At 38.9% G+C, this 12,228-nt stretch overlaps 1 protein-coding gene across 6 annotated transcripts in view; it reads left to right on the top strand.

Annotated features, from left to right (window-relative positions):
* The window catches only part of MYO16 (myosin XVI), a 363,630-nt gene that overhangs the window by 37,903 nt on the left and 313,499 nt on the right, over positions 1-12,228 (top strand). The window lies entirely within an intron of this gene.

Here is a 12,228-nt window from a genome sequence, read left to right as displayed (position 1 = left end):
CTGTGGTTTCTACCTTCAATCCTGTGTGAGAAGTCTGTTTTCCTCTGTCATTTTTCCATGCATCTCTTTGGTGGAGGCTGTAATTTTTTTAGAATCTCAGACAATCTGCTTTGCCTTACTGTCTGTTCCTTGAGGGATCACATTAGCCGTAGATTTAATTTATTGATATAACTCTATTCTAAAACCCCTTATGCCAATATGTATCACTTAAATCTATTAGCTGGATGTTCCAGCTAAATAGCTGTCTTTTTGCACTGCACTCCTGTAGAATGAATAAAACAGAAGAGTGGCTCATATGATAGGTTAGGTAGTGGAAATGGGAGCACAGAAACAGCAAGAAGTTTGCCTCCTTCCCTGGCAGTTGAAAGAGAATCAAAGCACAGAATCACTGATCTTGTCACATAATCACTATTGTGACACTACTTGGTTCTCTCCACAGTCCATGATACAGCATGGTGAATCCTGCAGTCCTGGTTCTCTACTTGTTGAGACAAAAGGATCCACAGGAGGTTTTTTTCTCCTACTTTCTGCCCTTGTCTTTGAACAACTGGATGACATGAAGACTATCAGCTCTCCTGCTGATACTTCACTAATTGAGCTGCATTAATAATGGTCTAGTGCATATGTTCCTAAAGAGGCATTGGTCTACTGGTCTTTCTCTACCTGTATTTTTGGTATTTAATCCTGAAATTTAACTGCACCAGATTATTCTTTTTTATTCCTGTGGCACGGAACTTCATATATTGCAAACATACTGGAACACCACTCCTATGAGGAAAGGTTTAGGGAGTTGGTGTTGTTCAGCCTGATGAAGACAAGACTTCAGGGAGACCTTATAGCAGTCTTCCAGCACGTAAAGGGGGCTTCTGAGAAAGTTGAGGACAATTTTAAACTTAAATGAGTTGATTTGGATTAGGAAAATATAAGGAAGAGTTTTTTTTACAATGAGGATGATAAAACGCTGGACCAGGTTGCTCAGAAGAGTTGGTGGATGCCCCATCCCTGGAAGCATTGAAGGTCAGGTTGCATGAGGCTCTAAGCGACCTGATGTAGGTGAGAAATATCCCTGCTCATTGCAGGGGGTGTTGGACTAGTTGACTTTTGAAGGCCCCTTCTAACCTAGCATAGTCTGTGCTTCTGTGTAGGAGAATGGGTTCCAATGGATCAAAACCCAGAAGATAAATAAATGGGTCCCCATGTTCAGTTCAATAGCCAAAACCACTGAATCAAATTTTATGTCCTTGGGAGTATCTTCCTATGCATTTGCTATGCCTATAGCTAGCAGTGAAGTTGAGGTTTTAATTTTCTTCCACTTGTACGTAAAAATTTAGTGCCTGTTTATCTGGGGGAAAGTCAGTTTTCTGCCAGGGCTGGTGAGAATAGATGCTGCACTATCTTTTCCAATAGTGCATAAGGGTCTAGGTGGAAAGGTCCCAGAGTGGGCTTCAGCAGGGCAGAGTATTTGACCTGGTTTCCCAGTGTTCTTGACTCTTCACTCAGCATTAGGGTATTCTGTTTTATTAGTCAGTGGTGTGGCAGGTGTGACCTGGATTACTTGGCATTAAAAAAATTGCAGGGCATGATTTTGCCAACTCAGGACTCTTGACTGTAACCCTGTATCAATTTCAACTGCTTTAATTACATCATGATTACATTTTTGCTTTACTATTTCTATTTGCTATAGCAGACTTATGGTTATTAAAGAACTGTGAGCTACTGCCATTGCTCATAAAACCATGTTCCATGTTATTGCTTGGCTGGTTCTCTCTCTCTAGTAAAATCATACAGGACTTGGAGATTTCTATGTAAATTGGGTGTTTGTATGTAAATAAAGTTTTCCCTAAGAGATTGTCCTGTATAGATAGGTTGTCATGTATAGACCCTAATATTTACAAATATTAACACTCCAGTGTGTGAACATAGCTGTGTCAGCTGAAATGTATTATATTCAGTAGGTCATTGTTTTTCATGTAATTGTTGGTGAGAAGTTACTGTCACCACAGAATATATATATTTTTCTTAGAGCCATGTACTAATAACTAAGGTGGTACTTATTTTCATTTGGATTAAGTAGTTTATTTGTGAGATTTAGCAGAATTGATAGGGTTATTTCCCTCTCGCAGAGAAACTTTTGACTGCTTCCTCTCTACAGAAACTTCTGAACTTACAATTTTAGCATGGTCTCATCCAAATAAAGTTTGTAAATCTCTGGAAGATAAAGCTTTACAATAAATTTATTCAGCTGAATGTTTCACTGTAGTATCTAGCACTGCAGTTAAACCTTAGGCTGAGATGTCCATGGGTGTTCATTGGCATACACACTTGACTGCTGGGACAGAAGTTATGGTTGCTTTCAGCATTCTGAATAAGTTGCAGTTCTTTCAGATGCAGCTGGGTGATATAGTCCCTTCCTTGTGCACCTAAATAGAATTTGGAAACCCAGAATATCTCCATACTAGAGTATTTATGGAAAATATTGTTGCTGTTGTTTTTCAAATGGCATAAACATTTCCAAATTCTATGCATTCTTCACAGAGTGAGCTGGCAATGAGCTGGCAGCCTAAAAAAAAAATTGTATCCTGGACTGGATAAAAAGAAGTGACCAGCAGGTTGAGGGAAGTGATTCCCACCCTCTGCTAAGTGTTCATGAGATTTCATCTGGAGTACTGCATCCAGTTTGTGTGTTCCCAGTGCAAGACAATCATGAGTTTGTTTGAATGGGTCTAGAGGGAGGCTACAGATATCATCAGAGGGATGGAACACCTCTTTTGTGAGAATAGTTATTCAGCATGGAGAAGAAAACTCTCCAGGAAGACCTTCTAGCAGCTTTCCAGGACCTAAAGAGGCCTACAAAAAAAGACTTTCTACCAGGGTCTGTAGTATGAGAGAGGACAGGGGGGAATGTCTTTACACTGAAAGAGGGTTCATTTGGATTGGATAGAAAGAGGACATTCTTTACAATGAGGTTGGTGGGACACTGGAATAGGGTGGGCACAGAAGTTGCAGAAGCCTTATCCCTGGACCTGTTTGAAGTCAGGTTGGGTGGTGCTCTGAGCAGTCGGACTTAAAAATACCCCTGCCCAGGGAAGTGAGGTTTCTCTGGGTAATCTCTAAAGTTTCCTTCCAACCTAAACCCTTCCACAATTCTGTGATCCTTGGTCCTGATTATTTTGGCTATGGATAAAGCATAAAAGTTACTCCTAATTATTATGAAAGATATTCAGAGTGTAGTTCAGAAACTGGGACAGCTGAATCAACCACTATGTAAGTTTCTCAGTGCATCTGGGAGGAAATGCTTCTCCAAGGAAGTGGCAATACCACAACAGGGCAGCTGCAAAGATCAAGTACCCACTGAGGATATTTATCAGTGCTTTATGTTGCTCTGGAGGTATAAGAAGGATAAAATTCCTTTTCAAGATGCTTTTTTGTTGTTGTGGATAGTGAAAAATGACATTGTTTGTTCTGTAAAACTTTCTTTTATATGTGCATTTTTAATTCTCCCTCTTCCCTCTGTTTTCTTAGGGCATTGATTTTTTTCTGCACAAGCTGTTTATACTGTGAAAAATCAAATGATAAGTTATTATAGATGAAGAAGTGGACATTTTAGTTTTGAAGCTGAAATAATGTCGTAGAACACAACAATTATTTCTTTTTCCCCAAAGAGACAAATCAAAATTGATGCCAATTTTTCTCTCTGAAGACTGAATGAAAAAACACTCAGGAGATTTCTTCCTCCATCTTCCCTTTCTTCCACCAAAACCAGGCTCCCTAGGAACCCCCCCTTCCCCGATCCTACATCCTGGGAGACCTAGTTTAAATAGGAAATTTTATTCAGAACTGAATAAAATATAAGATCCTAATCATATTTCCCTACAGCCTTTCCTTTTACCCTGAGGAGAGTAAGATTGTGCCTTCTTAAAATGAGAGAATTAATAATACTCCTCTTTCACAGACATGCTGTCAAGAGATCTGTTGTGACTTAGAAGTATAGGCTGGCAGGCTGCCCTCTGAGCTCAGGAAGGCATGGCACCATGCCCAGACTCTTTTTCTCTGGGCTTCAGCTTTTTCACATGGCTGTGCAAAAACCAGTCAAGACTTTCTCCTAACCTTGCTTCTCCTGCTGAAGACCCATCTGTACTACCCAGAGGTTTCTGTTCTGTTCACTTCAACTTACAATTCACTTCTGCTCCTCGTTGTCAGCTTTCTGCCTGTAGCTGATGCATCTAAACTTTCTTACACAGGCTGACTTAATTTAGCTCAGCTGTTGGATGGCTTTTCCAACCTCATAACACTTTGATGAGCCTCAGGTAAGGGATAGCTAATCCTCTGTATATTGCTATAATGATGATCTGACTTGCTTTACTATGAGTTCAACCATTCTGGAGAAAGCTAAATTATTGGATGTATTGGATGCTTTGTTAATGCATACTATATAAATATCTTGAATCATTTTTTTTTTTTTAAAGGTTCAATTTCCTGTCAAGTGATTGGATTGTAAGAAGTTATAATAATACTATAAACAGTGACCTTTTAAAACCATTCCTTTCACTCTAGTAAAAGGAATTAATTTTTCTTGGTGTTCTGTTCCTAATGAAGAAAAAGGAATAACTGCAAGCAAGGAGGTGTCACTAGGGAGGGGGAACACCATGCCATTGACATTTTAGATTATTAGTTAATTAATTTAGTTAATACTCAGTCAACCTGACTGACAGTGAGAAGGTAGAAATTTTAAATGTAACTTCAGTTTTATTTACTTAATATTCAAAACAAAACACTGAAAATATTTTAAAATGTTGAAATACCCACTGAAAATATTTTAAAATGTTGAAATTTGAAATAGCATTATATCCTGAATCACTACAGATGGTAACTTTAAAACTCTTATGATATAGTCTATGTGATATATTAATATATGAATTGTGCTCTGTAGTTCAAAGAGGAAAATGCAGAAAGCTGATGGCAGTTCATGAAAGGGCTATCATAGACTGTTAAGCCTGCATCATCTAGACCTGCATCACCAAGACCTTCCTGCCTGATGCTGCCAGTCCTGAAGAACTTTGTTTCAGCTTTCTGCACCTGTATGGTGTATCTTGCTAGCTCTAGGCAGGATAAAAAGGCAGGTGACGCTGCAGCTACTTCTCCTGACAACATCACTGTGTCAGAAATCACATTTTCATTTGAATTTGTTTGTCTGGCAATGAAAACCAGAGCTAGAGCAAACACAGGCTACTATTCCCCTTACAGACTACTACAAACATGAACTATCTCATGCATGTCACCCTGGGAGAGTTCTACTAGGATTTTGACAGCTGCACTTTTAAAAGTCCTGGAGTCATCATCAACAATTTCCTAATGTCGTTAACTTTGTTTGTAGCAGCACCAGTCAAAAAAGTTGTTAAAATGTTTGGCATCATCCCAAAGGGTATTGAGAACAAGAGAGAGAGTGTCTGCTCTGTGCTTTGCTGTTCTGTGCAACATTAATGTGCCCAAAGCTTGGCAGTTGTGTGCAGGTCCGGTTTCACACCCCAGGAAGGGCAGTAGAGGAACAGAGAGGGGCCACTAAACTGATGAAGGGGAAGCAGCTGTCTTTAAGGACTAGAGCCACAGGGAGAAGATGAGTGAAGTTTAACATTACTCTTACAGGAGCTGTATGGCATTTGAACTTTGGAGGAGATAGGCTTGAAACGGATGAAAATATTTTTTTTTCCTTACTGTAAGAGCTTGTGAATGCAGATAATGTAACATTATAAAAGAAGAAAACCAAAAGAAACAGAAAATCAACAAATTAATGGGCAGAATTACACAGAAGTACACTTTAGTAATCTTAGATATGTGATGGCCAATGCAGGGGATTTTTTAGGGAATAAGCAAAAGTAGGTGGGAGGAAGGAAGGCAGGAAGCCTAAACAGCTCCTCAGTTGTCAGTGGCAGAGACAAAGTGGTGTGCTAGGTGGTCTGAACTTTTTTTTTTTTTTTTTAATGTTTGCTCACAGTGGTCACAAGGGTTTTATAATAAATTTGTTTGGATGAAAAAAAAGCGTTTGAACTAAATTCTGCTGAGAGAATATGGTAAGACATCGTGATCTTCCTTTTAACTGCCTAGGAGATGCCAAGACCTCTTCTAGATGGTTCCTGTGGTGCTACCCGTTTACAGTAGTTGAGGAGACAGTTTGCAAATTCAGAACTTCTCAATTGCCACAGGAGACTGACATTTATTAGAGGCATTTGGGGGGCTTTCACAGGAATCATGGTTACTATGTAAGGGAATCTCAGCCTAAAACTTTTCAGCTTAACTCACACTCTTTACTGATTCACAAAACCACATAATGAACAACTGGTATCTCTTTTGGCCAAAATAGCCATTGCCTTTTACTGTGATTTATAAATGTACTGTATTCCAGACACTAAAGGAAATGGCCTTAGATTCACAGGTTGCAGTCTATGTACCTACCTCAAAATATCAATCCTTCTGTTCCTGAGCAAGCTAGACAAAGAAAGATGTTTTTATGTTAACTTATCAGCAGTTGTGAGCATGCAGTTTCAAGTGATTCAATTGCAGTAGTATAGAAAGGCACCATCAGCCAAAATCAGTGTATGTGCTTCTAGGCTTTCTAAATGCAAAGTAAAATGCTTTGGAAGTCAGTGTGAAGGGCTGAAACTGTGAACATACAGCTACCTAGGTGACAAACATCAGGTTAGAGTAGCTTAATAATTTTGATCACATGCTCATGACATAATAAGACACTAATTTATTGTTTTGGGGCTTTTGATGGTTTTTTGCTTGTTTGTGAGGGGGTGGGTTTTTGTTTTGCTTTGTTTCTGCTGTGTACCAGAGGCAGCTACCTCTGTCCTATAATGAATTGTGATGATAACTCACACTACTGACCATGAGATGTCTACTTTTCAAATGTGTGCAGGAGAGTATTGGGATCTAAACAAAATCCTGGTTAATGATGAACATCCTTCCCTGGAAGGGGATACAGAACAAGGAGCTGTGAATTCCTTCAGCTGTGGAGCTGCTTAAGAATACGTTTTCCCCTGGATACCTTTTAGAATCACTTGACAACAAAGACTCAAGCAACACAAAAGTCTAAAGGCGTTCTTTGCTCTGTGTGATATTGGTTGAACCAGCGTTTTTGGTGTCTTATTATTAATTAAAATAATTTCATAAGTGGAGGACAGGAGTTTGAAACTAAATCCACAGGTGTATTTTTAGAGGGGAAAAAAAAAGTAGTTCACAGCATTTGAATTCATGGCATATTCCTTCATGTGGAAGAAATATCCACAGATATGTGACCAAGTATGGGTGGCCGAAGTGTATGCCTTTGTTAAAATAGACAGTTACAAATGTCTCAGACCAGCACCCCCCCTCTTGGTTTGCAGAAACTTCTTCAATCATCCTAGGATATTTATATTCAGCGTGTTTCTTTGGACTGAGACTATTGAGTCTTTAGGATGAAGATGACAGCTGTGTGGACCCACAGTTTAATATAACTTTGTTCAATAAATTTTAAAATTGTTGTCATCAAAGTATATGTGTATGGGAAATTGAAGTCCCAGTGTGAGGTGAAGTACCCAGAGATCGGAAAGACATCAAGAACTAGGGATCATCTCTTTTGATCCATTTTTGGGAGCTCCTGTACAGTAGAAAACACAGAGAACAGTCAAGTGCCAACCTCACCTCCCTTTCACTGACTTAAAAGAAGCAGGCTATTGAGGCTGCTGCCATTTTCTTTGTATCACTAAGGCAATTTCCTTATTACTGCCTCCTTTCTATATTCTTCTTCCCCACACAGCCTAAGTTTTGTTATGACATTACTTTTGAATGCAATATCTGCATATTTTCCCAATGTGATCATTTGAGTCTATTGAGGTCTGTGTTTACTTCCAAGTTTTTATGAAAGACAATAAATACATTTTGAAAAAAACTAACTGAATAGAATTTTACTTATGAGACACAGAACTGCAATTCTATCCCTTCCTATTTTATTTTGCTTTCTCCTTTGGGACATGTTTCAAGATATTAACCATCTACCTGGGATCCATATATTGTAAAATAATACAATCTGTGGACACACAATAGTGTCCACTGAACAGTGAGATTATAACTTAATAATCTTATAACTGCTTTAAACCAAGTGCAAAAAGAGCTAGTTTTGGTGATGACACTATTCACTGAGTGCACTGCTACCTTATTACAGAAAGACTAATGGTGCATAAGGGTCTCCTTGCTAGTTTTGATGGACGTTTATATAATACTTTTGTATTCTAACTTTCCCATGTCTTTTATTCACCAATAGTTATTGGTGAGCAATAGTAATAACCAAGTTATTACTAGGTTGCTGTAGACAAAAAAACCCCAAAACTTCATTCCTGGTTTGAAAAGGACAATTTTAAAATTCTGCTTCTTTCCATATCTGTGTTGTTTTATGCTTAACTTGCTTGAAATAGAAGGAAGTGCAAGACAAAAGTCTTGGATTATGTAGGAACAAACCTGAAAGCATGTTGAGAGATGCAAAAAAAGAGCAGACAACCAAACCCAACTGTCACTTAAGAAAAGGGTACTTTTGAACTTTGAAGTCTCCATGCCAAACCACAGGGTGTAGTTAGTACATTGCAGTGGTGTGTGACTGCCATTCTTGTAGGGAACTGGGAAAAGGAGAGATGTGTAAAACTAACAAGATTCTGGTTTTAGCAGGGACTCAATAAGTATAACTGAGGGGAAAATAAAGCTGATTTCAGTATAAGCATGAGCATTTTTCATCAAAGTCTTTATAGAGTTATGTTCAGGTATCATTACTATACATGTGTCTCTGCTGGGAGATGAGGAAGATCCTACAGTGTCCTGTGCGGGAGCTTGAAACATTATCAATGTTTATGAGGTTGTGGGGAAAAGGAGTTGACTAAGACTGATGTAATACAGTTTGCAGAGGCGTTTTGCTCCTGCCTTTACCCCTTCACGAGGGTAAATGAACTTTATCACAAAACCAGCTTTCCAAGGTTGAGGTCAAGCTGGTGGCCAAAGGAAGTGCTGGAAGCAGGACAGCCCCTAACTCCAGGTATTGTTATCCCCTGCCCTGGTTTGCAAGGCTGCACACAGATGGCAGCATCCCCACTGCTGCTCCCACCAGTGAAAGCAGATGGCAATGGGCAGCTCTGCCTGCTCCCAGCCTGATGGACCTGATGTCCACTTCACTGAAGCTCTCTGCAATCATTCCTCTTTTTCCTTTCACCTGCATAAAATCTGTCTGCTCATTTATCATGGAGATGTATTTTATCCTGCAGAACAGGAAAATGACTGCATGCACTCCTGCAGTTCATACAATTTGGGACATGGCTTTGCCAGTTACACCAGCCACTGCTCACTGCCAAATGCCAGCTGACAGACATGTCGCCAGTTGTTAGCTGAATTTTGTCAAGGTGGTCTAGACCACTTTTTGTAACCTTTTTTCAAAATCTTTATGAAGTCGCCTGCTTGACTGCCTTGCATGACAGGCAGCAACCCCTGCAGTTATGTTGGTTAAGGGTATAAGGGTGAAGATCTGGGAAAGAAGCCACCCCTTAAATCAGGGAAAGCAGCAGTGGAAGCTGGGGAAGATGCTTGTACAGTCCACTCTTCCATATTCACAGCATAACTTTTTTAAAAATAAGCATCTTACCCTGTTTTATTCTATCTCAGTATCGGATTTGCATTGTGATTGGACAATATGTACCTTTTTTAATATTGTATAGCTATGCTATTTGTATGGTTGTAGTGATCCAATTTCATGAAGAATACAAGATGTGCATAAAAATAATAAAAACCCCACAATTTAAACAGAGTGACTTAGGTGTAAGCCCAGAATATTAAGTTGAAATAATAGCATAAAACTTAAGTGCAAGAGCCTAAACAGGCATGAATAAAGCTAAAATCCTGTGATTATGCCCACATGGTCCTCAAGGTCTTTTAGCTTCTCTGTCAGTGGATGCCAGCAGCTGGAGCCAGCTACTCGATGGACCAAAATGAGTTATGGCTCTTGAACCTGTTTGCATATCTGAACCTGGCCAGATGCAAGACTAGACTTAGGGAAACATTTAGTAGGCTTGGATTTGATATTCTCATGTGGGTCTATTTCAAAATGAATGAGTATTGCATTGGGTGTATAAATCATGTGCATGATGCATTAGATTTTTTTTTTTAATGTATGCATTAGAAACTGGGTTTCCTACACAACTGTGGCCACCTTGTGGATTTTCAAAAGAAAATTATATCTTATATTATAAAAAAGTAGCTTGGGCAATTTTGATAATTGAAAACTGTTCTGTTGTGTTGTTAGTCCTGGTTAATAGCTTTCAGTCATCACTTTTTACTTGTTAGAAATGAACTATTCTTAGTAAATGTTAGTAGTTAATTATTGCTAGTAAAAGTAAGCAGCAGTACTACTTCTGCTAGGACTGTTATATATATGCTTTGCATGATAAAGTTACCATTTTTCATGAAAAGATTATTGGGATTGGTAAAGTTTAGCTCTGAAGGAGGAGAAAAGAATAATTTCAGTCACGCTGTATGTCTCTTGGAGTTGGGGTTCTTTAACATCTCCCTCACTTCTTAAAAATGGATTTCTGGGAAAGAACACACTGAAGATGGGGTGAGTTGACCTTTATTGCCTGCTGGATGCCCACCTAACTGTTCTCTCCCTTGCCTTTTTCAACAGGAAGTGAAGAAAATAAGACAAATCTAGTGGGTCCAGATAAGGACAGGGATATCTTTTACCATCATGGGTTAAATCAGAGCAGTAGCATGCCCCACTGATAGCATCTTGCCATGTAAATCCAGTAAAGAAGGCAGATGAGGAAAAGCAGGATATTGCCTTTCCAGTATTAGCCTGCTTGCTAGGCCTGCTCTGTTGCAACTTTTAATTCTATATGAAGAACATCACCAGCATGTGTGAAACTACTTAGCCTGGCTAATAGAGCCTCAAGTGGCTCAGGCTGTGCAGCCAGAACAGTTTTCTCATGGTGTGAGAGGCTCCCTGAGCTGTCAGACCTCTGCACACCTGCAGTCAAGGAAATTAGAAGCTTGAGGATCTCTGGCACTGGTACAGGTTAAGTAATGGGGATGTCCAAAGCTCTTCCTCATGGCTAGCTACTCCAACTTTGGACATGTTGGTACTCAAGGCTTCCAGCCACCTACTGGGAAGTCAGGCAAGATTTCATTTCAGTTTTTTGAAAGATGGTTCATTAAGTCAGGTTAGAATCAGCTGATGACTCTGGTGTCACTCTTGTTTTGCCAGAGAGTTTCTCAGTGGCTCCATATCTGACCATAAAAGTGAGTATTCCTCAAGCTACTCTGAAGTGGCTGCCAAAATAGAGTAGTGGAGGCAAAAATGTTGGAAGAAGTGACTTGAAATTATAATAAACCCTGTTCCAAAAGATATTGGACAAGGTGATATGTGTCATGTAGGCCATTCTCTTCTGTCATTACTTCTCTCAAGGTTGCACAACATCAATGGGCTGTTATCATATGAGACTGTAGTCATGGAGAACTGTGTCTTGGTAAGGCCAGACAGATATAAAGCAGCTCATCAGCAACTCAAATAGAATGCTACAGTAGGGATACACCAGGAAAAGGCATTCAGGCTTTAAAAAAAAAGAAAAAATAGCAGTGTATTGTAAATTGAAAAAAAACCCAACCCCAACTTTTTTTCCTACCCCAACATTTCTTCCTCATTCATTTCTTTTATGATTGTCCTTCAATATGGTGTTGTAAACCATGCATATTTTTTCTTTTTCTTCATTTTACTTCTGTGTGTTCTGCTCTAATTAATTTAGATTCTTATTAGTTTTAAAAACACTTTTGGTCCAGAGGCATTTCTGTAACTGCAAAACTACTTTTTTCATTTTTAAACCAAAAGAGCTTTTTTCTGATTTTTCACACATGAGCCCATCAGCCATAACTGCTACACATTGTATACAACTCCCCTAGAGGATCATTTTACATGTTTTTGGATGCCCAAGATTCTTCATGTTTGCTGACATATTAAAAAGTTCTTCATTGATTAGCTTTAATATATTTTTTATGCATTATTATACTTCCTATAGCCTTTTATTGGTTTTGGTTCCTGAATTCTCTTTGACTAAATACAATTATTTCTTTTTCCTTCTATTGACATTTAGTTAACTCATGAAATATAAATCAGGCTTACACATTTTCGTTGAATCTTGGTTACAAGGAAGAGCTCAAGATGCA

This window comes from Motacilla alba, chromosome 1 (assembly GCF_015832195.1).
Source record: "Motacilla alba alba isolate MOTALB_02 chromosome 1, Motacilla_alba_V1.0_pri, whole genome shotgun sequence".
NCBI lineage: Eukaryota > Metazoa > Chordata > Aves > Passeriformes > Motacillidae > Motacilla > Motacilla alba.
This window is presented reverse-complemented; position numbering and strand designations above follow the sequence as displayed.